The sequence below is a fragment of the Apis mellifera genome, linkage group LG7 (genome assembly GCF_003254395.2).
Source record: "Apis mellifera strain DH4 linkage group LG7, Amel_HAv3.1, whole genome shotgun sequence".
NCBI classification, from domain to species: Eukaryota; Metazoa; Arthropoda; class Insecta; order Hymenoptera; family Apidae; genus Apis; species Apis mellifera.
Genome location: NC_037644.1, coordinates 11,500,609 through 11,527,526, shown reverse-complemented (window position 1 = coordinate 11,527,526; position 26,918 = coordinate 11,500,609). Strand labels below are relative to the sequence as shown.

The window sequence follows — 26,918 nt, the reverse complement described above, 5'->3', positions numbered from 1 at the left end:
AACAATTTGCACGAATTCAAAATTTCCCGCTCTTATCGATAAATTATAGATACGTTCCCGATTTTCGTTGCACGTCTTTACGATTCGTGGAAACGGATGCTCGCGCCGCCACATTGTACCACCATCGTTGGAAAACTTTATTAGATTGAAGCGAGCAGTCGCGACGGAGCAATATGCATGGATGTTTTATCGGTAACAGCCACTCGTACACTCGCCTCCCTCTCCCTCTCTCTCTCGTGTCTTTTGAGCGGGGCGCGCTTTAACGGCGCGGCGGCCCGAGCTCTCCAAGTATTTATACGCGCGCCAGCGCTCGAGCTCAAAGCGATCCCTTCTCGGAAAATCGTTCGAGTGAGACGGCGCGACGGTTGTAACGAGTCGATCCCCCGCCTCCCCCAACAGCGCGCCCCTTTCTTTCCCTTCGTTTATTTTCCTCCACTTAGATAGATCCCTTACGCGCGTTGTTAATTTTCGCCTCCGATCCGAGAATCCTATTCACATCTCCATTAACGAGGTTGGCCGACGACCTAAACCCGCTCACTTTTGTCGACGAGTGCACGCGTCCCTTCCTATCATTGAATGCGCGTAATTCCATTAAATGGCTGGTTTATGGCCTCGAGGCGCGAAAATCTCTGTGCAAATCGCGTTTATTCCTTTTGGAATAGAAATGTCGAATGCTGTGGATTCGTCGAAGCCTTTCTTGGATCTTTTTGACGAAGCTCGATTCGTCCGTGAAGAGTTTCTTTCTCTCCTCTCTCGATCGAAGCTTAAATATTAATTAGAAATAATTCCAACACTATCCAAATTCCGTAGGAATAGTTGCTTAGATCGTTAATTCACGCAGAATAGAATCTAGGATCCAATTTTCGTCCCCTCGCACGTTTTTGCAAACGTGAGAACGAAATCATTACTCCTCGAGATAGATAGATAGATATTCGATCCTCGAATTGAATAATAATCGAATAATAATTTTCCAGGGGGAAATTTAAACGACGAAGCGAAAGAGAGAGAGACAGAGGGAGAAGGATGCTGCGTAAACCACGGTGGAAACGATGTTGCGAAGTCGTAAATCACTCTCTTAACGAAAAGTCTTTGTTGCAATTTATGCGAGGCGAGGCGGTAAATCATTTCGCGAACCGATGGGGCAATTTATAACAATTAAGCGCGCGGCTGTGCAACGAGCACTGTGGTGGTGGTGGTGCTAGGCAAGGAGCTTTCCTCGTCGAGAAAAGGAGGCTGTAGTTGGCTCCGCGCGTGAGAACCGTAATAAGTCTTAATAAGTACGCCGGTAACGGCACACGCTTTGAGAAAGCCGCACTGTCGTGTTCCCTTTCTTTCCTTCTCCTCCTCTTATCTTTCATCCGTCTTTTTCTCCCTCCTTCTTTTCTCCTCCCTCGCTCAAAGCCTCCGTATCGACTTGCTTCCATTCTTTCATTGGGGGGAGGGGGGAAGAGGGATACTCGAAGCGTCAATATTCCGCGAAAGCTTAATTACACCCTTGATTTTATCAAACGAAACGATTCGACCTAATTAACGCTCGACATCCACAGTTTTATGAAATATTTGTCCGTAAACTGTTCGGGATAACGGGGTAAAAAGTTTGTTTTAATTGGAAAAGGATTCTTTTTTTGATTTCATTGCTTTGAGAAAATATTGCGCAAAAGTTTTCGTGCATTTATTATTATTGTAATACTTCAAGAAACAATAATGTGGAAAATTTTGATACAAATCGACGAAATTTTCCAAATTTCTTTTCAACTTCCCTATATAAATTAATAAAAATTCGAGATTAATCTTACGATCTTTGTGCAAATTAGTCCTTTTTACGATAAAGGAAACTGGAAAATTCTTTCAAATAAATAATTTCGAAAGAACGATGGGATCAAAAGATAGATAGACCGCGCCGACACGCGCAAAGGATAAACGAAGTCGCAGGATAAACGGACCTGACGAAGCTTAATCTCAAAGATGTCTGACACGAATCCCCAGATGGAGGTTTATTGCCTCGTAACGTACGACCGACCACGCGAGTTCAATAACCCAACCCATCGCGAGAATTATAGCGTATCTCGCTCGAAACACGAGATTTCATCGAGAATCGTGGAAAAACTTTTCGAGAAAAATAATAAAGAATCTTAAAATCATGGAAATCAAAAAAAAAAATCATCTTTCAGCCCTTGATTTTAGACCTAAGAATTAGTTTGTCTCGACAACAATCAATTGTTATTCCTTGGACGCGCAGAAAAATAATACAAGCGAATTGGTTAATTCTCGAGGAATCTCCGTCCTCGTTACTCCCCATTTTCTCACCTTTCAGTCCTTGGTCCCGACAATTAGTATGCCCGTTGAGAATCCGCTCTTGATTATCATATTCCCATTGAAGACGATTTCGGTTGGATTCCAGTAATTTGCCGGTGCACCGCGAGGAATATTCATTAAGGCAAGATACGAGGAACGCGATAAAAATTCTTGAAAATTTTAGCCAAGCCCAACACCGTTTCTTGATTTTCCGCCGGGCGGAAGCTCTTTATTTGATCTTAACGCATATCCTGCTCGTTAAGATGCAGACGGGCGAAGTGAAGCGAGGTGGTGTGAGTCATTTGATTCGCTGACTCACCACCACCGTTCGGCTCACGAGCCGAAATTCCGGATGCGCCAATTAATGCTGCCCGATAACGAGAACAACTTTTTTCTTGCCAAAAAGTGGACAGACCCACTCTTATTGTCGCTCTCCAACCTCGATAACTCGAGTATAAAATGATTATTTTGGTTAATTTCGGAAGAATTTAATTTTCTTCCCCCCGATTAATAACAAGAATCACTTATAAGGGATCGATAATTGTTATTAAGCGATCGAGGAGAATTCGTGAACCGAGGTAAAAAATTTTTTCCTTCCCTTCGTAAACGGGAAGGAACTTTATTTTCTAGCATTTTTTTTTTTTTAAATCTCGAACGATAATTTCTTATCTCGTTATAGAGAAAAATTAGACGCGAGATTGGACAAGGATCGAACAAGGATCCCCTTCTTCAATTATCTTAAATTGAACGTTCGATACGAATTTTCTTCTTTCGGTAAATAATGTTTGGACACTGATGGAAACGCGTTACCCGTACACGTACACGTGTGTACACGTGGAAGGCATTCGAGAAGGCGGTCGTTTCGCTCGAGGGGGGCGAAATGGTATGAAAATCGATTTTTGCAAAGCCAGCGTAATTACAATGACGGATCCAATTAGAGGGAACGAGGTTCTGGGTGTCGCGTAAGTGCGCCGAGAATCCGCCAAAAGTGAGTATTCTCGTCAGGTATTCTGATTGGAATATCTAATCAGGAGTCTATGAGGGACCTCTGGGAGGAGACGAGACCGCCAATTTGAACCTGTGCCAGCTTTCTCCGCCGTGACATTGCTCTCCTTCTTCCCTCGCTTACTTCCAATTGAAACTTGAACGCTCGCCTATCTTTCTCCCTCTTTTTTTCCTTAAACGAAACGCGTTAAGCGTCTCAAAACTATTCGTTTGCGACTACTTTAAACGCATATGCTTGGTTGGACGAGGCGCGAGATCATTTTCTCATCGGCGCCGAATCTATTGGGTTGGCAACTAAGTAATTGCGGATTTCAGTTGAAGTTGATGACGATCTAATCAAAGCAATAATCGATTCGGATCGTCACAGTACAACTCGTGAGATTGCAGAGAAGCTTCATGTATCGCATACATGCATTGAAAACCACTTAAAACAACTTGGCTATGTTCAAAAACTCGATACATGGGTTCCTCACGAAAGAAAAGCATTTAACGCAACGCATTAACAGCTGCGATTTGCTAAAGGAACGTAATGAAAATGATTCGTTTTTAAAACGACTGATAACTGGCGATGAAAAATGGGTTGTTTACAACAATATCAAGCGGAAAAGATGGTGGAGCAGGCCACGTGAACCAGCTCGAACAACAAATCAAAAGCTGGTATTCATCGAAAGAAGGTTTTGTTATCAGTTTGGTGGGATTACAAAGGAATTGTCTATTTTGAACTCTTACTACCCAACCGAACGATCAATTCTGTTGTCTACATTGAACAACTAACGAAATTAAACAATGCAGTTGAAGAAAAGCGGCTCGAATTGACAAATCGAAAAGGTGTTGTATTCCATCGTGACAATGCAAGGCTACACACATCTTTGGTCACTCGGCAAAAATTATTGGAGCTTGGTTGGGATATTTTGCCACATCCACCATATAGTTCTGACCTTGCATCATCTGATTACTTTTTACAAAACTCCTTGAATGGTAAAAATTTCAATAACGATGATGATATCAAATCGTACCTGATTCAGTTTTTTGCTAATAAAAACCACAAGTTTTATGAACGTGGGATTATGATGCTGGCTGAAAGATAGCAAAAGGTCATTGATCAAAATGGGCAACCCATTACAGAATAAAGTTATTTAGTTCCATGAAAAAATTGTCTTTGATTTTCTAAAAGAAATCCGCAATTACTTAGTTGCCAACGTGTGTCAATATATTTTCGAAGGAATCGAAAGTCTAATCGAGATACGAGACGAACGATATAGTAATTACGCGTGGAGTGAGGGTGTACGTTTGTAAAATTCACCGATACTTCCCTATCCCTCGACGCCCCATGTCTAGACGCTTGACGCGGTGGCGCGTTGCGTCGAGTGTGTTATCGCGGTGTGGTAGATATGCGGAGAGAATGACTCAACGGTTTGCAGGGCTCATGCGTTACGTGTCCTGGACACGTTTCGCAGCATACTGCAATCTAGGGTGACGTATTGCCAGGCGTATACGTACGTACGTATGAAAAAAAACACGTGCTCTACGTTTGTGAAAGGGTCGAAGGAGTGGTTTCGTTCATCCGAGGGTGAACGTGATTTTCCATCGATGGAAAATGTTTTTCCTTCTTTTTTTCGTGTTTTGTGACGGTTTCGACTGTTAATATATTTAAAATTTTACTAGCGAAATAGGGACGATTATCGGGATAACGAATCGTTTTCTCGTTACCTTCGTTAATTCCATTGATCGTGACACACGTTGTCGATTGCTCGTGCGAGGATACACCATTGATTGAATCTAAATAACGACACGGCCCCGGCCATAGATTGCATCCCGCGCAGGATGAATATTCTGGATGTAGCGGGCTGTCAGGTTTAGCACACAATCAAGCATTATCAGGTACGGCCAGACAGTAATTAATGGCATGGCCGGGTCAAACAGTAATCAATAATCAATGGTCACTCATAATCAGGTCAATGGTACGAAGCCACATCACTTAGATCGGATCTAAACGTGATATCAAATTCATAGGTAAACATAGGTATCGAACGACTGGCTGGTGGCCATGGCGCGTTTAAAGCCTGGCTCAAACAATCGATTATTCGTAAAATATTCGCGAATAAATTTCACCTCGCGTTATCATTTTTCAGGTCGCGCTTTAAAGTGGTGGACTCGAAGCGAATCTAAAAACAGAAACGAATTGGGCAAACTAAGACATAGTGTTTCCTCGATTCGAGGGGTTCAACAGGGAGAGGAACAAGCTTGAACCGAACTTGTACTTTGACAGAACAAGTCTTGCAAATTCGAGAAGAATAATTTTTCGATCATTTTATTTATGTTCGAGTGTATGTCGAATTTTCATCTCTCGATCAACTCGAAGAATCAAACTCGTACGACCCCCAATGCGGAACAAGTTCCATCCCAAAGGAAATCGAGCGAGGAGAGGCGGAGTTGGAGTGAGGTCGACGATTAAGGTTATGCCTCGACCTTTAACCTCAACCCTCTCGACTCGCGTGGAATCTCCTCCGGCAGCCAGGAGAAGCTCGTTCGCGAGTACGTAGAACCGCGGGCACGACCCTGTGCAGAAGCTATTACTCCCCGAAAACTTACTTTTCCCGGGGAAATTACTTCGTGAAAGTATCTTATTTCGTCGAGAAGAGACGCGAGAAGAGACGTCGTCTAGTCTCCCATTTTCGAGGTTTCGGGGGAGCGGCCATCTGTGTGTCACGCGCCTGCGTCGCTCGGTGTATTTTGGGGTGGATTAGGCTCGACTGCTCGTAGATCAACACTGCTCGAGACAGTGTAGTAGGCGTCGAATTGAACAGGGAACGATGTTTGTTCGTGCAGAAGACATCGTTGAACGGGGTTAGATGAAGGGATAAATACAAGAGCTGTCCTAATTGTTTGGAGGGTTTGGTTTTATCACTTTCGATTTAGTTCGATGTACTTTTTAACTGTTCATATAGGTGATAGGAAAGTTTATTTTAAATCTTGTTCAATTTTTTTGGAATGTGTAATTTAATCAAGAGATGAAGAATATTATTTTGTTTCATTTAAAGTAATTTGCGAAATTCTGAGAGGAGCGCGAAATTGTTGATAATTTTCGTAAAACCGTAATAAATCGCACGATATCACGATCCCTTCTTGGAAACAGGAAAGAATCAATTGTGACCATTCGTAAAAATTTGGAAGTATATATAAAAAAATTCTTTAGATGCGTTTATCGTTTTCTGTTTGATGCAAGAAATGTTACTTCGGCTTACAAATATAATATAATTTTCACGTATCTATTTCCAAGATTTTATCGATAAATATTGTTGTTATCTCGTGAAATTCTCTTTCCGTTTTCATCCCTGCGGACCAGCCTTTCGCGAATTCTTCGCAATCGAGCCTATAATCCGATAACGACAAATCCGGTTAAAACGAAAACAGTCTCTTAATACATCAAGTGGAACAGGCTGAACATTCGTCGAACTCCCTCTCTCCCTGTCCCTCTCTCTCTCTCTTTCTTCCCTCCTGTCTCTCTTTCTCTCTCACTCTTTCTCTCTCTTTTCCTTCCTCTTTCCCTTCTTCCTTCTTCTCCCTCTCTCCCTTCCTCTCCCTCTCTCTCTTCCTCTCTTTCTCTCTGTCTCTTCCCTCCTCTCTTCTTTTCTCACTTTCTTTCTCTCTCTCCCTTCCTCTCCCTCTCTCTCTTCTCTCTCTTCCTCTTTCTCTTTGTCTCTCTCTCTCTCTTTTTCCCTCTCCCTCTCTCCCTTTCTCTCCCTTCTCTCTCTCTCTCCCTTCTTCTCCCTCTCTCCTTTCCTCTCCCTCTCTCTCTTCTCTTCTCTCTCTTCCTCTCTTTCTCTCTGTCTCTCCCCCCTCTCTCCTTTTCTCACTTTCTCTCTCCCTCTCCCTTCTTCTTCCTTCCTTTCCCTCTCTCTCTTCTCTCTCTTCCTCTCTCTGTCTCTCTCTTTTTTCCCCTCTCTCTCTCTCTCTCCCTTCCTCTCCCTTCCTCTTTCTCTCTCTTCCTCTCTTTCTCTGTCTCTCCCCCCCTCTCTGCTTTTCTCACTTTCTCTCTCTCTTTCCCTTCCTCTCCCTTCTTCTCCCTCTCTCTCTCTCTCTCTCTCTTCTCTCTCTTCCGCTCTCCCTCTTTCTCTTTAAAAATCCCAGAATCCATATCGCTGATACTTTGATTTTATGGGAACAAAATTTCATCGTAGAACTTTTCATCGTGCTATGCCAACCCTCTTCTTAACATCATAGAGACGGATTATTTTTAATCGGATACAGTCGGAAATATCTGCGAGGATTAAAGAGAAAATTCGGTCGGATTTCCGTTCGATTGGACGATTTAGAAAAAAAAAACGAAAAAAACAAAAAGGGAATAAAAAGAAAGAAAAAAGGAGAAAAAACAACATCCTCTCTTTCTCCATTTCTATCAATTCCTCCATCTCCTTATTTTTATCAATTCCTCCTCCTCCTTATTTTTTTTTTATAATAGTAAAACGAGCTAAAAAACTCTCAGATCGACAATAAGATTTTTTGCATTCATGTAAAATATACATGGTAATAGGGGAAAAGGGAAAATAGAATCTCTCTCTCCCTTCCTCCCCTATTGCGCGCGAGGTAAGCCAGAATCTGGGTTAGGGAGGTCTAATCAGGACACATTGAATTATACGGTTATCGTGGCTTCGCATAATGTTGCATAATGCCATGGCATTCGATCAATTATGCGACGATATTTGTGCTCAATTATGCAACTAAGCCAGGCATTCTCGGCAATCACTTTTCGGCCATCCGGGCCCGACATTTGCGCGGATTACACATTTCCCGATCACCAATGCCGTTTGGCCGGCCAGCCCGCGTACATTCTATCGCGATAATCAACGAATCTCGTTACACAACGTTTTTCCACAGCCCTATTCTTTCCTTCACGGATTTTCCTATCCTATTCCGTTGTAACCCGTCTCCTTCTCGGTCTCCTCTTCCTTCCTCCCTCGTTACCGTTCTTATCGGAACCGTTCTCCGCTTCCGGAACAGAAGAGGAGAAGAATTTGTTATCAGTTTCAGTTATCGCGCTCGATGCTTCTCGCCGACCCCTCTCCGCGAAAAATTAGATTTCCGCCCCGGGATAAGTAATAGTTTCCTTCGCCTGGGGATTACCGGCCGTAAATTCAACTTGACGTCCATCACCGGATCCGATACGAGAAGGAATCACGCTTAATTCTTAAATTTCCCTGCTAATCTTGTTACAACAACCGGGTTCGTATCGATCATCGGATTTTCCTGTCGATTCGATTCGATTCGACGCGGTGTTTCCGATACAGGAGGTAGAGAACTGGAGAAAGAAGAGCCGGTCGGAGAAAGGAAAAAGAAGAGGAAGAAGAAGAGGAGGAGGGGATTTGGAGAGGCAGTTAACGAGAAGATAACACGGGGACACGCGTGCTAGGAGACAGAAGAGGCAAAAAGCGTCTGCTGGCACGCGACCACTTGCCACATTATCCCCTGTCCCTTTCGTTACTCGAATCTTTCTGAGAATCAACGATCAACATTCAACTTTTTCTCGGGTACGAGTAGCTCGTAACGCTTATTAGCATCTAAGAAGATTTTTATAAATGTCTTTTTACAATCAGGTATCTATCTCTCCACATTTTTAAGAGTACAGAATTCTTGTTTGATCGGGGAATTCGTAAACGGAAATAATAGAAGATCGCGTATTGCTCGGCTCCAAAGTTGAACCGCTAACACGTTGAAAAAGTAACTAGTTAAAAATTTCTGGAATAAAGTTACTTCATACTAATTACCTTATTAAAATGCTCGAATAACGTTTACGGTCGATCGAGTTTTTCGTATAATAATCTCAATCCTTTTGGCATTATTTGCAATTATTACCATGCTTTCCAACGAAGCAATTATTGAATTATCGAAGCAAGTTTAACCTCAACTTTTATTAAATTTGCTGCTCTCCAATTTCGATCCGGACGAATTGCATTACTGCGTGTTTATCATTATCTTCCCCCTCTCTTTTCCTTGTTTCACTTTACTCTCGTTTCTCCGAGATCCTTCTTTCGCCGCGTCCAGGAAACGCCACGCTCTTCCAAAGTAAAGGCGAACGACCTCTCGCGGAAAGAGGGGAGGGCCGAAAGATGGAGAACCGCGCGAAAGGGGGAAAACGAAGCGGAGGAAATAAAGCATTTCGCGACTGGCGACTGAATGGGAGGGGGGAGGGGGTATAATTTTCGTTTCTTCCGCGGTCGTATTTCGCGAAGACAATGCTCTCTGGGAAGAATCGCAATCCTGGGTGCAACCGACCCAGAAAACATGGCCCGGGATTACCGTGCGCAACGATAGCTTGCTTCCTATTTGTCCCCGCGCCTCCACACTTTTCGTCCAGACGCTGCGTGGAGGGGGTGGAGGGGAAAGAGAGAGAGGGTGTGAAACAAAAGTATCGCAAAATGGTTCCGTTACACGAAAATGAGGGACGGTGGAGCGATTAGAGATAGAGTCAGACGTTATTAGCGCGTGATTCTTCGGTTCGAATTTTTGGGGAGGATTGCTAAGCTCTTCTATATTTTGCGATATCGATCGTGTTTTGTTTTTTCTTTTTTGAAAGTTTCGTTCGTTTTTGAACCCTCGATCTCGGAGATCTCATCGTTGAAGATGGCTATCCTATATGATGGCACGAAATTTTCGTTATTATATTCTATATATATTTTCGTTATTATATTCATACGTTGAATAATTGAATAATTGAATTTCATCTTATTTATTCTTATCACGTTGCTTTATTATGCATGTATTCAGATTGAATAATACATATGAATTTTTTATTTGCAATCAGCTTGATTGTTAAAATTTTATCCACTCGAGTGTTGCGTTACACGAATATTTTGTATATATTGTGTAACTTTGCGAGATGTTTTCCTTCTTCTTTTTTTTTTCACTCTTTAAAAAGAGTCTATAGAGTCTCGAGGAAATTATAGACAGGATGGGATTGGAAAGAGAGTCTCTAACTCGTGTCTTGTCGTAATTTAAAAGTGGAAGCAGAAACTGGGACGTTTTTTCTTTTTTCGCCTTCGTAACAGAGTTTACAATCTCGTTGGAAATTATAGGCAGTGGAAAGATCGAATTGGAAAAAGTTAAATCGCGTCTTGCATGTGCATCATAATTCAAAACTGGGACTGGGATTGGGGGGTCTTTCTTACTACTTGGACAACTCGGATCACCCTGTGATTAGAGGTAGATTAGATTCTACCTGCAATTTCCGTCAACTACCCAATTTAATTCGACGTTAATAGCCGTGCCGGATGTAAATTCTTGATCGTGTACCGATCCGGAGAATGGTACCGGATACTCTCTACTCTATTTCTCTTTTAATCAATATTGCGTGTTGAGGGAAGAAAAAAAAGAAAAGAAACGAAGATATTCCGTTGATTAAATGATTGGAGAGGAAACACACACACACACACACACGTGTGCGCAGCAGAGAGAGAGAGAGAGAGATGATCAAAGTTATTCAAAGTGCTGCAGCATTTAAACCAACACATATCGATTCCCTATGGAACCTCTTTGAGAGGTTCACGCTGAGATTGCCTTGATCGTTCGGTTGAATGAATTCGGCTCAAGAAGCAAGATAGGAAACTTCAGAAGCCGGGCTTCTTGTTAAATTTGTAAGAACTGGAAACTTTTTCTATTATTAAACTCGTATCCGCTCGTATTCGATTAACTCTCCCATTCTGGGTCAGCTAGAAATCAATCGTATTATTCCCCCCTCCGAATTAATACCATGCCTCGATCCCATTCGAAAAATTAGAAAACACGAAATTGGTCTGGAAGTTTTTAAGTTTCTCTTCTTCTTCTCTTTTTCTTTCCACTCGTAAAAGCTAAGTGATTTCAGACAAATCATTCACAATTATTCGTCTTTTTATATTTTACATTATTTCTATAACCAACGACGAAAGAACGAATCCTCAAAGAGCATGGCAACCCAAGAAGCAAAAAAAGAAAAGAAAAAAAAATTTGCAGTCACAATATTCCAATACAAACTTGCGGGAATTCCATGTCAGTGTTGACAGAGGGAGGCGTAACAGCGGCGCCCTCTGTCATCGAATGAATTCGTTATCAGATTGAATAACTGAGCATGGGAACGTTCCTCGATGAATCCTTTAGGAACGGTTCGTCTGTGCACTCGTCAAATTTCCTCCACTCCCCTCCTCCCTCCTCCCCGGTTCTCGCAATCTCGTCTCTTCCGTCTTTTCCGCATTAAATCAGATATATACGTATTTACCCTCCCGAGAATGTCTTAAGCGAATTCTGAAGCGAAATATCACGCGAACGCGGCGGAATCGTGGGGCCAGACCTGTGTTTTATTGCCGGGCCACGTTTGGATAAACATGGCGGACGTCTTCTGTCCAACCGTAAAAATGATAAAGAAGGGTATCTACTGTCGGCTGGCCGACTCTGAATCTGAAAATCCGGGGAATACGGATGCGGCGATCCGTAGATCCTTTCCTGGATTCGATGCGACAAGAGTAATTTTACGAATTTTTCGATTCGACCGTGTTTTTGGGTGAAATTGTTTATTGCGAGTGGTTTTAATTATTCAAAGGGATGATGTCGTTCGATGGAGAGGCTAATTTTGAAGAATATTTGATAAGAAGCGACTCATTAAGAGTTTTTTTTTGAGAACATAGTTGCTGTGACTGATATTTTTAAAATTAGAATATAATATAATTATCGAACGAAAGATTTGCTTGGCGGTATAAAAATTGAAATTTTTCGAATATCTGGAAGTTGAAGTTCTTCTATTCTCGTGGTTGCAGATCTTCTTCAACCACGAAGATGCAGTGAAACGTCGAACAAGCGAAGACGCACGCCCAACGACCCGGTGAGTACTTCCCTCCGTTCAATCGGATCTTTTCATTCGTATTACCTTACTTAAGTCACGGGCGAACAGCGCAATTGGGCTGACTCGATCGAAATCCACGCGGCTATATCGTTGGCTTGAAAATTTCTAAACCCTTTCTTCCCCAAACCCAACTCGGATTCCTCCTCCCAAAAATCCTCGAAATATTCTCCGCTTCCTTCTTCTCCTCCTTTTCCTCTCGTGCGACGATTTTCAACCAAGGATTTCTCATCCAAATATCTCGAGTACACCTCTCGGGCCGTCTCTCACGAATTTCATAAAGTTTCATCCGTCCTGCACGTTTCATCGGAGGATAGGTCGGTGAAAATTGGCGCGATTCGACCGAGAAGCTCGGTCCAAATCGAAATCTAAGACGCGGCATCGATATACTTGGTGGCTCGTATACCATAAATCCACGGCTCGCTTTTCTAGCGCGGGAAAATGGGGTTACGGGGATGCGGCGGCCGGCCAAATCCAATCAACTTATCCGAGAGGAACTTATGACAGGAATTTCATAAAACGAGGAGGAGAGGGAGGAGGAAGAAAAGAGCTCTCCTCCAGGCAACGATTCCAGCGCGATAATTCACGCGATTTCCACCCCCTTTCTCCCTTCGTTTCTCTCAACTGTATCCCTAATCGAATCGTCGAAGGTTTTTTATCCTCGCGGATTGCGAAGGCCAGCGATGTCGAACTTCCATTCCGTTCCGTTTCATTGCTAGAACTCGCCCTTTTTCACAAAGGGGGCTTATCGATCTAATTTCATCCGGTGATCGAGCTATAAGTGTCGCCGGTCATCGTCTCGACAACCTTTCTCCCTCTCTCTTTCTCTTTACCCTCGTCGTACCCACGGGTTCCGTATAAAATTCATTCACCCTTTATAACAATAATGACCCTCCTCCGCTCCCTGTGTTCGCCCGCTGAATCATTCATGCCGTCGAGGGGGATCACGTTTGTGGAGTGTTCGTCAGCTACCGTGCGATTAACGTGCATTAGCCGAGGCAACTTGCCGTCCCTGAAGAGGACAGAAGTGGCCTTCCACGGAACGGGGAAGCTTCGAAATACCCGCTCTGCTCTATTATCGTTCTTCCATCTTTGTTTCCATCCTCGGTGCTGGTCGAAACCGAGGTAGAAAAACGAGGCCGTGTAAGGTTTAATTTTTTTCCCGTTATTGTCGTGTTTATTTTTTTTTTTTTTTTAGGGAAAGATTAACAAATCGTGTCTACTTCCTTCTGATAATATTCTAATGTATTTATCGATATACGAGCTAAAAGAAGAAGTTGAAAAAGAGAGATCTTCAAGAGATTTAAAGAACGTTGGATCGTTGTATAGAATGGATTGGAAAGAGATTTTAAAGACGTTGAATATTAAACATGTAAGATTATTGATTTTTGATATTTTTTATTATTCGATATACGAGCTAAAAAAAGAGAGATCTTCAAGAGATTTGAAGAACGTTGGATCGTTGTATAGAATGGATTGGAAAGAGATTTTAAAGAATATTAAATATGTAGGATTATTGATTTTTGATATTTTTCTTGAAAAATATTATTTTAAACTCTACACAAAATATTCATCATAAGAATTATGGTGTCCCGCGAAAATCTAATCAATCTCCGACTCGAAAAGATGGCGAAACTGTCGTTCTAAAACTCAATATTGCGAAAAGATTCGATAAAAAGGAGGGTAAAGGAGAGCTACGAAATTAGATATAAGAGACAAGTTGTTGTAACGTAATTACATCGAATCAAAAATATCTCGTATTCCATACGAGAAAGGAGAGAGAGAGCAAAAGCCGATTAAACCTTAGTTTTCTTCGACCCTCTCTCATCCTTCTCCTCCCCCGTCCGCCCTTTACATCTTGCCCCAGAGAAAATCGAGTCAACGAAGAAGAGTCTTGGATCCAAGAGTCCTGGAAGGGGAGGGCGAGGATAAGTCCATTGCGTAACCGAATTACCGAAGTTTCTCGACGGCCAGATTTAAAAATCCTTTGAGCGCTTCCATTGTGCCCTCGTCATCGCGAAAATCGACGAGAAGTTTGACTGATACTCTATCTTAATTCGTTAATTCGCGATAATAATTGGCCATGACGATTCTTTCTTAAGCAAGTGAAATATTTACGAACGAAACGATATAATCCGTCATTAAATAATTTGCTATTGGGGAACAGGTTGTGAAATGATTCGATTAAAATGAAGAATAATTAAAAATACAGTAAGAAAGAATATATTCAACAAAGGAAATAAGAATAAATTATGTTAGATGTGCTTCTACATTGGCCTCGAACAACATATTAAAAGTAAATTATATTTTCTTTGCTTTAGATAATAGCTTTAGAAAATATTATCTTGTTTCCTTTCTTCTAATTTTCCTCCTATCATCTCTATTTGCACGTATTATAATTAATACAAGTGATTAGTACACGATATATAAAAATAATCGTCCAAGTACGAAGCGCAACTATTGAACGGAAAAAAAAGGAAAGGAAAAAGAGCTAAAAGAAGAAGTTAAAAAACGTTGAAGAGGTTTGAAGAACGTTGTGTAGAATGGATTGGAAAGAGATGGAGGCGCAGAGATTGGCCGAGCTATCGACTTCTTTCCACTCACCGGAAACAAACCACCTTCCCAGACAGTGGCTCCTCTGTGTTTCGAGGCCTCGGTGAACTTGGCAGGATTTCTTGCGGCCGCGGTGATACGCGATCTTGCCCGTATAAATCGTTCGTATAAATCCCTTTTCCTCTCTCGATTCCCCCGAATCGGGGCGTGGTTGGTCGCCGAGGAAACACGGTCGAACGGGCGCAGGAAATGTTTCCCTCTTCCGGAATCGGAGGAGCGGATCGAAACGTGCGATTACTCTGTTGCTTCGAGCGCGGAAACGAAAGGCCCCTGTGACGAAAGAACCAGCGTTGGACGGTTTATATATATATATATACACGATGACTGATTTGTTATCAGAAATAATAAGGGCAGCGATAAGTTTCTCGCGGGAATCGGGTTCGCTTGATATAAACGATTCGACTTATCGACGATCGCGAACAACCGCCCGCGAACACTCGACCGACTTTTTCGATTATTTCTCGTAACTTTGCTCATCTCTTTTAAGTTCGTTCTCGACGTTATAGCTCCGTGAAACTACGTATTTCGATCGCGATCATTTTATATCTTAATCCCTCCTGGCTTTACTTTAACAATTCTCTTCACTATTTTCGAGAAAGTTTATATCTTTCCTTTTAAATTCGCTTAATGATCGAAAGGGACAGGGATATTTCGACAGACGCCTCGTGGAAATCGATATTTATTGTTGGAACGATAAAGAGTATCAGTTTTGATGAAACTGAATTAAATAATTAAAGGGAAATCAGAAATCTATATAATTTCTCCCATCGACCCAATAATATTTTATGGAATATTTCCGATGGATTGAAAATTGGTAACTGGGGAGGATATTTCGCGAATTTATTAGATAATTGAAGGAAAAAAAAAAATAATAATCGGAGGAATTTGTCTGGCTGATCGAAACACGGTAAACGTGGTGGTGCACGGGGAGGAAGAGGGAGGAAGGGGGAAGTTAGCTTTGATACGGGTGAAATATGCATACACCGCGATTGTATGCATATGCAACAGTGGCCGCCAGTATAAATACCATATTGTGGGAAAATATTTAATGACGTATCGACAAATGTGGACCGCGCGAGGATTACACGGGGCTGTGCGGCGCGTCGCTTTTCCATTTCGCGTTTACCGCTGATTGGTCGTGTTTAATGAACCAAAAAACGGGATCCTACTTTTGGAAGTTTATCGTTAATCGATATCAACCCTTCCTTCGTCAACAGTGTGTCAACTTTTAGCGTGTATGAATTTTTGATTCATATTAAATCACGATTGAATATAAACACCACCCACGATGGAAATTACAATTATTATGGAAATTCGAAAGTGCGTATTCGACGAGGGGATCGTTAAACGGTCATAAAGGCTATTAAAATCTCAACGTTTTACATATATATATATATATTTATATATTTATACATTTAAAAAAAGGAAAAGAAAAATTGAAAAGGGATATTAAAATTTTAAGGATACGCGCGATGATCCATAATAGAAACGATCCATAATTATTTATACGCAAGATAATAATACATGTACATCGATCTTGTCCCGAAGAAACAGAAATGAGGCGATAAAGAAAAGGAATTACAATTCATCCAATTTTCCCTAATTTGCCTAAAGGAAATACGATGAATAGTTCCTCAGATTCTCGTGAAAAATACCAACGGTTTTCCGACGAAACGGAAACGGAAACACGGGGATAAAGCGTATTATCCGTAGCAACCGCATAAACGAACGCAATTACACCAATAAGGATAGCTCGACGTTAAAATCGGCATTTTAGAGCCGAAGAGGAAGAGAAGGAGGAGGAGGGGTGGTGCAAAGATTTTAGCGGTGGAAGGCGTTAAGCTAAGCCGTAATCGTCTTATTCCGTGTTAAATCTCTTCTTCGCCCCGGCCTTCCGTTCCTCGAAAGCGCTTCCGACTGCGGCGCCACCACCGCTCCGCGATACGGCTCGCCGCCATTGTCTCGCGGCTTACACAGCCGCTGCTGCTGCGCTTATAAGCTTGGCGGCTTCTGGAATGCAAGGATTAAAAGCCCGTTCTTGCTTTCTTTGAGGAAGCGGTTTCCCGCGCCTCACGGTTGAAATGCTTCGTGGCCGCAATGTCACTACCCCCACCGACGACAAAATAAATTAAGAATTCGCGACCGGAACGGGTCGCCAGAACGTTTCTCCTCCCCTTTCTTCTCCCCCTCTTTATTCCTACCTGGATTTCATATTCTTCGTTTCAAAGGATTCCGAGAATTCCGCCAGGCTGCTCGGATTCAATTAGAAAAATTGTTATGTCATCGAGTAGAATGTTTTCCTCTTTTCTCTCTTTCTCTTTCTCTCTCCCTTCTCCTCTCCTTTTTTAGCGCATACACACAGTTCGCTTTGAGAGAAAAATGTGGAATATTTTCTCAACTTTCGTTGAAATGAAAAATATATTTCCTCGCAGTTGGAGCAAGTATTATTTTATTGGCAATGTGATTCGTCGTAACAGTTTGCGACTTAATATTATTAATTTAACGTTTCGTTCGCAATTGGGGTGATATCGTTCGATCTTCTTGGATGATTCTTGCAACGATTTATTTACGGTGTCTTCTGTCCATCTTCTATCCATCGTTCGGGGGATTTTATTTAGTTGTCACGTCAACTCTAAATAAAATCTAAATTCTCAAGATTACATCGAATTAAATTATCACGATTGGACAATCCTTATTATTTTCTAGTAGATCAAATCTTCCTTTTCGACGAAACGAACGAGATCGAAGAAAGATCCGCAAAGAAAGAACGTTTGACTATCGATCGAGCCATCGATATCATGGATATCGGACTAAAACACAGTCCATTTCGAAGGAATCTAAAGTTCGGACCGCTTTATAGATTCCTCGCGATTTTATGGCCTTTGAATATCATCGTATTCCTCCCAAGGTTGGACACGTTCTGACGTGTTTTACGACGAGACGACGAATAATAATGAGGGAAAGGTCGAGAAATTTAACGGATTCGAGGAATTCAGCCGCGAAATAAAATCTGAACCGAGATTTACGAGTGAGCAACGATAAGTAATTCGAAACGCGTCATCAAAATGATCGTCGATCCGATTCCGTTTCGTCTCAGGAAGAGGAATTATATTCGAACTCGCGAACATAATTCCTTCGTATTATCAAGAAAACTCGCAATCGATTTAAACGTATTTCAATCTCTATCCCCTAGCGAATTCCTATTTCCACGTTGATTTGTCTCTTCCCTTCGAAAGTGTCTCGCGTGTTTCCGGGAAAGAAACCATTTTCTCCATCTGGTTGAACGATAAATATTTGTTTCTCGCGGGTGTAACGGCGAAAACAATCGATGCTTGGACGAGATGGTGGAGACCTTGGACGAATCGAAGCCAAGGATTCCGTTGGAAATCCCTTGGACCATCCTCGAAACGTAATCCGGAATTGTACCCTCCACGACCGTTTCTATGCACACATCGAGGGCCCGTTTGCCGAGATTTTTCCGCTGATTCCTTTCCTCTCCCCCCTGGCTACCTTCCTCGAGGAAATAATACCGTTTTCCACGGTCGACAACACGACTCTACTTTTCTGGAAAACCGGTATTCGGTGTCCGATTATTAACCCGTCCGCCGGGCCATCCACTTTGACGTGGCCGCCATTTTGCCTCTAAACCGAATCTTCTTTATATATACGACGACCGTAAACTTTCATGGAAAGAGCGTATCGAAAGAGCGGAAAATGCTATCCTGGATGGTGAAAACATAATGATTTGGATTAAAGACACGTGATTCTTCGAATTTATTCGGCGAAGAATAGAAAATTTTCAAAAGAAAATTAATCTTCTTCCCTAAGAGAATGGAGAAATATAAGTTTCGATGAATTTATATCTTCAATATCAGGTTCGAGATTTTTTTTAACGAAAATAAAACTTGAGAAAAGATTCTTTTTTCGTATCACGACAAGGATGAGATATTTTAATTAAAGAGGATATGACATGCGATGAATATTGTAATTGGACGATATAAGGACTATACATAATAAAATTCTACGCATCATTGTACAAGGATAGTTCCTTAATTCTTCTTAAAGTATTTGCGAGAAATTTTAAGCGAGTATTTATTAAATATTTGCGGCGGCCTACCTACATCCTCCGCCAAAGGCATACACACCATCGAATTCTCGAAAGTCCTCGACTAACTATCCAGTTTCACGGAAATATGTCCTCTCTGACCTGGCCACCAGTATTCCTCCTATTTAAAGTACTGACGTGCCACTAGATTCTATCGATAGATCCTTTCCTTCCTTCCTTCCTTTCATTCCCTCCAATTCATCGACTTTTTCCCTTCTCTCTATCTTTAAAGAAATCGTGATCGAAATATAAGTGTAAATAAACTTGAGATTAATTCGAGTATTTTCGATGTAACTTTTACAGAGCGATTCCGGGAATGTTTTTACTTCTATCTACAATTGCTCTCCAAACTTATTTATATTCTTACGCTGTAACGTTGAGAATAACTGTCCACCATTAAGAAGTAACTTTCCGAAGCAATCATAAAACTTGATCCTGACAAATAAAGTTCCATTCACGGGTCGAATATGAAAGATCGATCGAATCACGAGAGAAAAATAAAATAGAGAACACTGGATGATAATCCGACGATGCATATCACGGAATATAGAGGAGGATGGAAGAGAAGCTTGCTAACAACACGGATGGAAGATTACGTTGGCCGATTTTGGCAACGTATACCTCCTCGATCGACTCGTTGGATAGGATGGCCCATATTATCCTATCTCATCGTTGGCTTTTCGCGGCGAGATAAATTTTACGAATTTGGCCATCCTCCTCCTCCTCCTCCCTCTCGATCCTGTTACCACCCTCCCCTAAACGTTTATTACACCGCGTTATTACTTTACATCAGGCGGGTGTAACTCAAGACAAATACGTGGAGGGGGAGGGAGGGACTGACAAATGAATTTTATTAAGCGACTTCTGGGATTTAGATGGGTATTAATTAAATCCAGTCTTTACGGATGGGACGAGATCTTCCGCTCCAATTCGAATCGTTCTTTTACGCCTTGTTCCAGATGCCCGCTACGTTTATTTTAGAGCCACTTTAACTGAAACAGGATTAACAGGATAATGTGTTTCTGAACGAAACTTTCTTCTAAAGCTGTTTTAATATTACACAGAGTTGATAAAAATTAAGACATTTTTAAAACTGAAAGGGATAAAAAAAAAAGAAAGGTAGCGAGACACGAATTGGTAGACAGAGATGTTGTTCCAATTAAATAATAAAGTTTCGATCGTCTTTTTCATATTTTTGCTCGCTTCTCTGTGGAAGTAAATTGCGAGAGGAAAATCATAAGATAAAAATGAAAATCAATAGCGAATGATATCTCGCAGTTAAGAAAATTTATTTTAAATATGTACGTAAGAAGAAAAAATTGTCGTTCAAATCACTGCAAATTTATCGAAAATAGTGCACGCAAGGTAAATTGTCAACGATTCAAAAGTAATCCTTTTAATTATCCTGTTCTTGTGACAGGTTTCAAAATTGGAACTTTCCGATGAACCCATCAATAAAATCACGTCAGATGTACGAAACGAATTGTCGATCCAAAGACAATTCAATTTTCTTACGATGATAAAACAATTATCGATCAACGAAACGATTCTGTCTTTCAGAACAATTCCATAATCGATAAAAGTTTCAAATTTTCGATAAAAATATCGATCAAATCGTGCCAAGTGACTCAACTTAAACTCGAACTCAACCGAATAGAAGAAAATTCTCTCAATTTTCAATTCTTATGACGAATTTACACAAAAATTGATTCAAGAACGATTGTCACCAAATTATTCTTAGCCAGATAAATATCTATCCAAAATTCCTCCTAAAGATTCCAAATCGATGAGAACGAGGAAGAAAACGAACGGATGCGAATTCGAGCGAAAACTGGATTTCGCAAAATTCGCATGCCGCTTGTTAGTCTAATTACTCGTAAGTGGAGTTGTGGCTGTAACGAACTGACCGACCGCCTACTCCAAAACTTCTCCACGAGTAAACACGCTCGTCGCCGCAATACTGTTTCATCTCCTTCCCCTTTCAGTCCTCTCTCTGCTCTCTGCACTACATGATCTGTACTGTACATTTTTCTTCGTTCAACCGTTCGAGATTCACGGCCAATCTTCCTCGCGCAACCGGCAATTTTCCTCGATCGAATTCCTCGAACGAGTTTTCATAAGAAGCAATTTCGCGGGGAGATACTGCCGGATACGTTGCACTTCCTCGTTAAAATGCCCTCCATTAGCCGGGGAAATTCTATTTGAATGAATCAATTTGAGTTTTATAGGATTACTTTTTGCTTGTGTTTCGTTGATGAGAATATTTTGCACGAAGAGATATCGTGTTTGATTCGCGATGATGATTAAATTAGATAGATTTCTTTTTTAAATGAAAAATAAATACTTTTTCCAGTGATTGTAATTTTAAAAAGTTTCAAGAAATATCGAGAAGAGGTAAAAGTCTTATTGTTTTTTCTAGATATCATCTAATATCATTTTTTTAGATATCTTGTCCAACCTCGCATCATTCCACATTTCCCAAACACGTACGCGCACATGCCTCGAAATTCAATATCTCATAACGCGTTAAATCGATCATCGAAAGATAGACGAAGAAAATCTCCCTTCTCCATTTTGTAATTTCACGACTTACCGTCATCCTGAGCCGTAAAAAGTTACGTGAACCGATACTTTCTCTTCACCTTCCCTCCCTAGTTCTCCGCTCCATCAATCCCCATATATCGTAATCAGCTTAGGAACGGATGCGCGAGCGTTCGCTCGGCCGTGTCTTATACTGTTTGCGCGCGGTATACTTGCACAGGAACGAGAGGCTGAATGCACGTTACAAAGGACGTGGGTAGTGCAAGTGGCTCCGTATAATCGAAGCGCTCTCGACTCGATTATATTACGATTATGGCAGATATTGTAATTTTTTCGATCGCAAAGACAGTGTACTGATATTTTTGGAAAATATCGCGATCGTTCTGCTTTCGTAAATAGAGAATATTCTTTTGGAGAAGGGCGAAGCGATATCTGGAACGATCTTTTGATCCTCGATTGTTAAAAGATTAGAAATTTCGGTGGTTTTTGAATGTTGCTCGCAAAGATAGTAAATTAAATGATTTTGGGATCATTCTGCTCTCGTGAATAGAGAATATTCTTTTGGAAAGGGCGAACGATCTTTTGATCCTCGACTGTTAAAAAGATTAGAAATTTCGATAATTTTTGAATGTTGCTTGCAAAAATAGTACACTGATAATGATTTTGGAATCATTCTGTTCTCATGGATAGAGAATATTCTTTTGGAAAGGGCGAAGCGATATCAGGAACGATCTTTTGATCCTCGATTTAAAAGATTAGAAATTTCGGTAGTTTTTGAATGTTGCTCGCAAATATATTGATAACGATTTTAGAAAATGTTACAATTATTCTGCTTTCGTGGAAAAAAAATATTCCGTTTTCTTTTGAAAAGGAGGAAGCGATACCTGGAACGATCTTTTGATCCTCGACTATTAAGAAAATTAGAAATTTCGGTGGTTTCTGAATATTGCTCGCAAAAACAGTATACTGATAATGATTTTCGGATCATTCTGCTCTCGTGGATAGAGAATATTCTTTTGGAAAGGACGAACAATTTTTTGATCCTCGACTGTTAAAAAGATTATAAATTTCGGTCATTTTTGAATGTTGTTCACAAAAATAATACATTGATAATGATTTTGGAATCATTCTGTTCTCATGGATAGAGAATATTCTTTTGGAAAGGGCGAAGCGATATCAAGAACGATCTTTTGATCTTCGACTGTTAAAAAGATTAGAAATTTCGGTAGTTTTTGAATGTTGCTGATTTTGGAAAATATCGTTCGAATACGATCGTTCTGCTCTTATGAAATATTCCATTTTCTTTTGGAAAAGACGAAGCGACACCTAGAATGATCTTTTGATCCTCGACAGTTAAAAATTCGGTGGTTTTTGAATGTTGCTCGCAAAGACAGTATACTGATACCGGTTTTGGAAAACATCACGATCATTCTCCTCTTGTGGAATATTCCGTTTTCTTTTAGGAAGGGCGAAGCGATACCTGGAACGATCTTTTGATCCTCGGTTGTTGAGCGTTAGAAAAGATTAAAAATTTCATCCACACGAGGAAAGATTCGACGCGTTTTTTTCTACGGAGCACGGATGCGACGCAGTAAAAGGGAGAGAAAAAAGCGCGGTGCGCTTTGTCGTTCGAGCTGCCGTGGATGGAAACAGCGTGGGTGGAAAAATTTGTTTATTCCGGAATATATACGAGAGTACAAGAAGAAGCCTCGCCTCCTGGCGACGTTGTGAATCACGTTGTGTACACTGTCTCGGTAAATTTCCCTCCCTTTCCCCGTAAACATAATTAACCTGCAATAATTTCTCCGGCAAAGAAAACTGACGAGTGCTCGCCGAGTGATACCGAATCAAGCGTGTTATTTCGTCGTTTGTTTGTGGCGTTTGTCGATTTCGAGTCGAGTTAATCTTAAGTGATAAATTAACGCGATCCACGGGGGATTGAAAGGTTTTTCTTCTCTCTTCATTCGTAGTGATTAAGGATAATTCTTCATGCTCATATTTTTAATAATACGTTATTCGCCATTGTTGTCGATTTTATATATGTTTTTCGAGGATATCTCGTGTTATTCAATTTTTTTGAAGAAATAAAGGATCGAAAACGAGTTGTTGATTAAATTCTGCGTGTTATATTATATTAAATTTATATAACGAGCTTCTTCTACGTTGTTACAAGGGAATGACGATCTGTAATACTTATCAAACATGTGAAGCATGTTAATACATAAGAAAAAAGAAATTAAAATTCACTGAAAAAAGGAGGAAAGGGAAGAATGGACTTCCAAACACGATCGATGCGATTGTCCACAAAGGTAAATTTATGATCGAGAAGAATCACGCATTGCTCGCTCTCCCTTTTAAAAAAAAAATCCCTGGTTCCTGGTTGCTGGATGCATCGTGGATGAGCATCGCGTGAACGAAAGAAAGCGAAGGGAATTGAAGAGAGGAGGGGGAGAGGCGGGGTTGTGCGGGCCGCCAGCTTATCACCGTGAGCAAACTTCAAAGTCGCTTAATGGCAAAACTAATTACAAACGGCGCGGCGTTCCGCGCACGGTCGCACGCCAGTGTGTGCTGGCGGCGGATTGGCGTGACGCGGTTTCGTGTCCCCTTTTACCGGCACGCAGTTCTCGATGATAACACGCTCGCTCTCGAGTTTCCAGGCTTGAAAATTGAAAAACTTACGGTCGCCGGTTGGACTTAATACGTGCAGGAAGTAGTCGGGCGGTAGCACACGAGTAGCGGTTTCGTGACGTCGATCCACCTTTTCTTTCTCATTTTCCCTCCTAAACTCTCTAAACTTTCTCCCTCAAAGTCGTTTTATTAAACGGGTCGTTTGTTTAATCTCGAATTAATCGATCGATCCGCGAGAAATAATCCGATTTTTCCACGGATTTATACGAAATTTCTTTTCCTTCGATGAAACTCGAGGAGATGTTCTCGTTTAAACGCTCTCTTGAAAAAGTCTCCTCCTCTTCCTCCCTTCAATTTCATCGAAAACAACGAGCGGGTTTCTCGGCCTGATCTTGTTATTTTTATTCTTTCTCGAAACGAGTGTTTAGAGATCGTAAAAGTCGTTCACACTCGAGGCAGTTAACGGGGCTGGACACACGTAGCGAAATTTGCCACCGTCCCCCGAATTCTGTTGGCATATTTTCCCATCGCGTTGTGTTAACAGAGTCACGGAATAATCGCTTGGCACGGTAAAGTGACCACGATGGAAATTTAAAGTGGAATTTAACCATATAATAAACCCGCCATACACCGCTTCCAGCCGCCAACTGCCTCCCCCCTCCTCTTCGTTTTCAATTTTCCAATTTTCCACGATGCCCTTATTGAAACGTTAATTAATCTCCTCGACCACAGCTCGCCACCGCTTCTCAGCTTATTACCATTACACTTTTCCGCGTTAAATAATTCCACGGGACGACTGAATACCGAAGATGAGAAAATTAACCTATTTTCGATTCTAAACCGATCGATCGAATCGTCTCAAAATGACACGCGCGTGAAAGGAAGCAATTTTTTTTTTTTTCGAAGAGCTCTCGTCGAAATTAATCCAATTACTCTCGAACGCGGAGGTTGTTAAACCGCGGCGGTAACGTTTCGAGGCGATGGCGGTGTTAAAATCACTGTCCCGGAATGCGGCAACGCCAAACGTTCGAGGGGGCGACGACGCACGGTAAGACGTTACAATTTATTCCACGCTCGTCCTTTGTAATTAAAAAAGAAGAGAGAGAGAGAGAGAAAAAAGAGAAAAGAGGGGGAAAAAAACCCGATTCATTAGGAACGTCGTAGAATTTAATTGCTTCGCCGAATGGAATTTCTTCGGGCGGAATAACAAACCGCCGGTCGAAAGAGAATTTTAACGGAACGCCGCCACGGATTCCGTTTGGAATTACGTTTGTAATTCACCCGGAACGTTCACGGCGGGGGAGGGAGACACCGCGGACACCGTGAACGTCAGAGGCGGATGAAAATATACATGATCCGTCTTCGAATTACCACGCAAATATCTCGAAGCCGGTGCCATTTTTTTCATTAGAAACGATGAAGTATTTGAAAATCGACCCTTAATTTTTAAATTATCCCTTTCTCTGGTTTGTCGTGTATTATGCACAATTCGTAACACGTTCTTTTCGATCGAATGTTTAAATTGGATCAGAAATCTTTCTAGAAGGATCTTCGAAGGAAAGTACCATTTTCGAATCGTTCGTATCGTAAAGAATAATTCGAGTTCTCCTCGATTACAATTTCATCGAATTGCGAAAAAAGGATTTATCAAAAATCCAGGTTGGATTCTGTTACGCGAAACCTGCCCCGAATGGTAATTTCAATCTCTCTCGTATTGTTTAACTGGAAACTCTTCCCTGGCGGCGCAGCTGGGCGTGATTAAAGAGCTAGCTCGACGTTGTTCTCGCCACGGAGCTCGCCGTTTCCAGGAAAAGACATTGTTCTGAAACTCGGCCCGGTTCCGTGCTATACGCGCGTTCGTATCGATTGGCGAGGGAACAGGTTTTTCCCCGGTTTTCTGCCACGGTGACGTGTATAAACTGAGAAAAATAACCTGGTTACAGGCCTCCCTGGGAACGGGGGAGAGCCATTTACGCTAATCGTTGAGTAGTTTTCCACTAGTTTTCAACTCTCTCTCTCGCTTTTGTAGCTTCCTCCTCCACCGCCCATCCGGCGTGGAAACGCATCGCGACGTAATTGATATTTGGCCGGTGATTTATGAAATTCTCATGGAACAATTTTCCCTGGTAAATTGGCCGCATATTTTTTAACCCGAAAACTCGTCGACGCGCAACTATCGCGTGTACACGTTGCCCCGCGAAAGCAAATACGCGTTTCCGCTTAAAAAACACATTTTTTTCAATCTGTTCGTTCCTTCCTTTCTTTCCTTTTTTTTCTCCCTTCCTATATATATATATATATATATATATATATATATATATATATATATATATATATATATATATATATATATATATGTAGGGTTTAGCACGATCGTTTACATGAAACGAATCGCTCGGATTGCGAACGATTCAGTATGGTTGTCAGTATGGTTGAAATTTCGCCATTTTACTCAAGCGGAGTAGTTTCGATTAAATATTTTGCGGTAACTTTTTTTCCCTTTCGTGAAACCGCTTTCTCTCCTAATAAATTGTTCAAATTTTTTCTCTTTTTTTTAGTGTCACGTGAAACTCTAGCGAATTTCAAATAATAGATCTCTGTATCTTCTGAAATTATTAATTTCATTCGAAGATGTAATATTTGTAACTAGATTGTGATATATATATATATATATATATATATATATATATATATATGTATCATGAAGACGTGGTCAGAAAAATAGAGGAAGCTGTGTCATCGATCGATTGTCTCTAAGACAATGCAAAAAAGTATGAATGGAATTCAATGACCTATATATCCTTTTCCTGGAAAAACGTTCTTCCAGGGATCCTTCCGTCATTTATCTGGAATTTGGGATACATC

At 41.2% G+C, this 26,918-nt stretch overlaps 1 protein-coding gene across 2 annotated transcripts in view; it reads left to right on the top strand.

The window, feature by feature from the left end:
- Positions 1-26,918, top strand: part of LOC411213 (discoidin domain-containing receptor 2) — a 228,311-nt gene that overhangs the window by 36,372 nt on the left and 165,021 nt on the right. Inside the window, exon 2 of one of the 2 annotated variants that reach the window (XM_394687.6) lies at positions 12,084-12,148. The exons of the other annotated variant lie outside the window; for it this stretch is intronic. The gene's annotated coding sequence lies outside the window, so the exon portion shown is untranslated. The remainder of the gene's footprint in view (positions 1-12,083; positions 12,149-26,918) is intronic. 2 annotated transcript variants of the gene reach the window in all.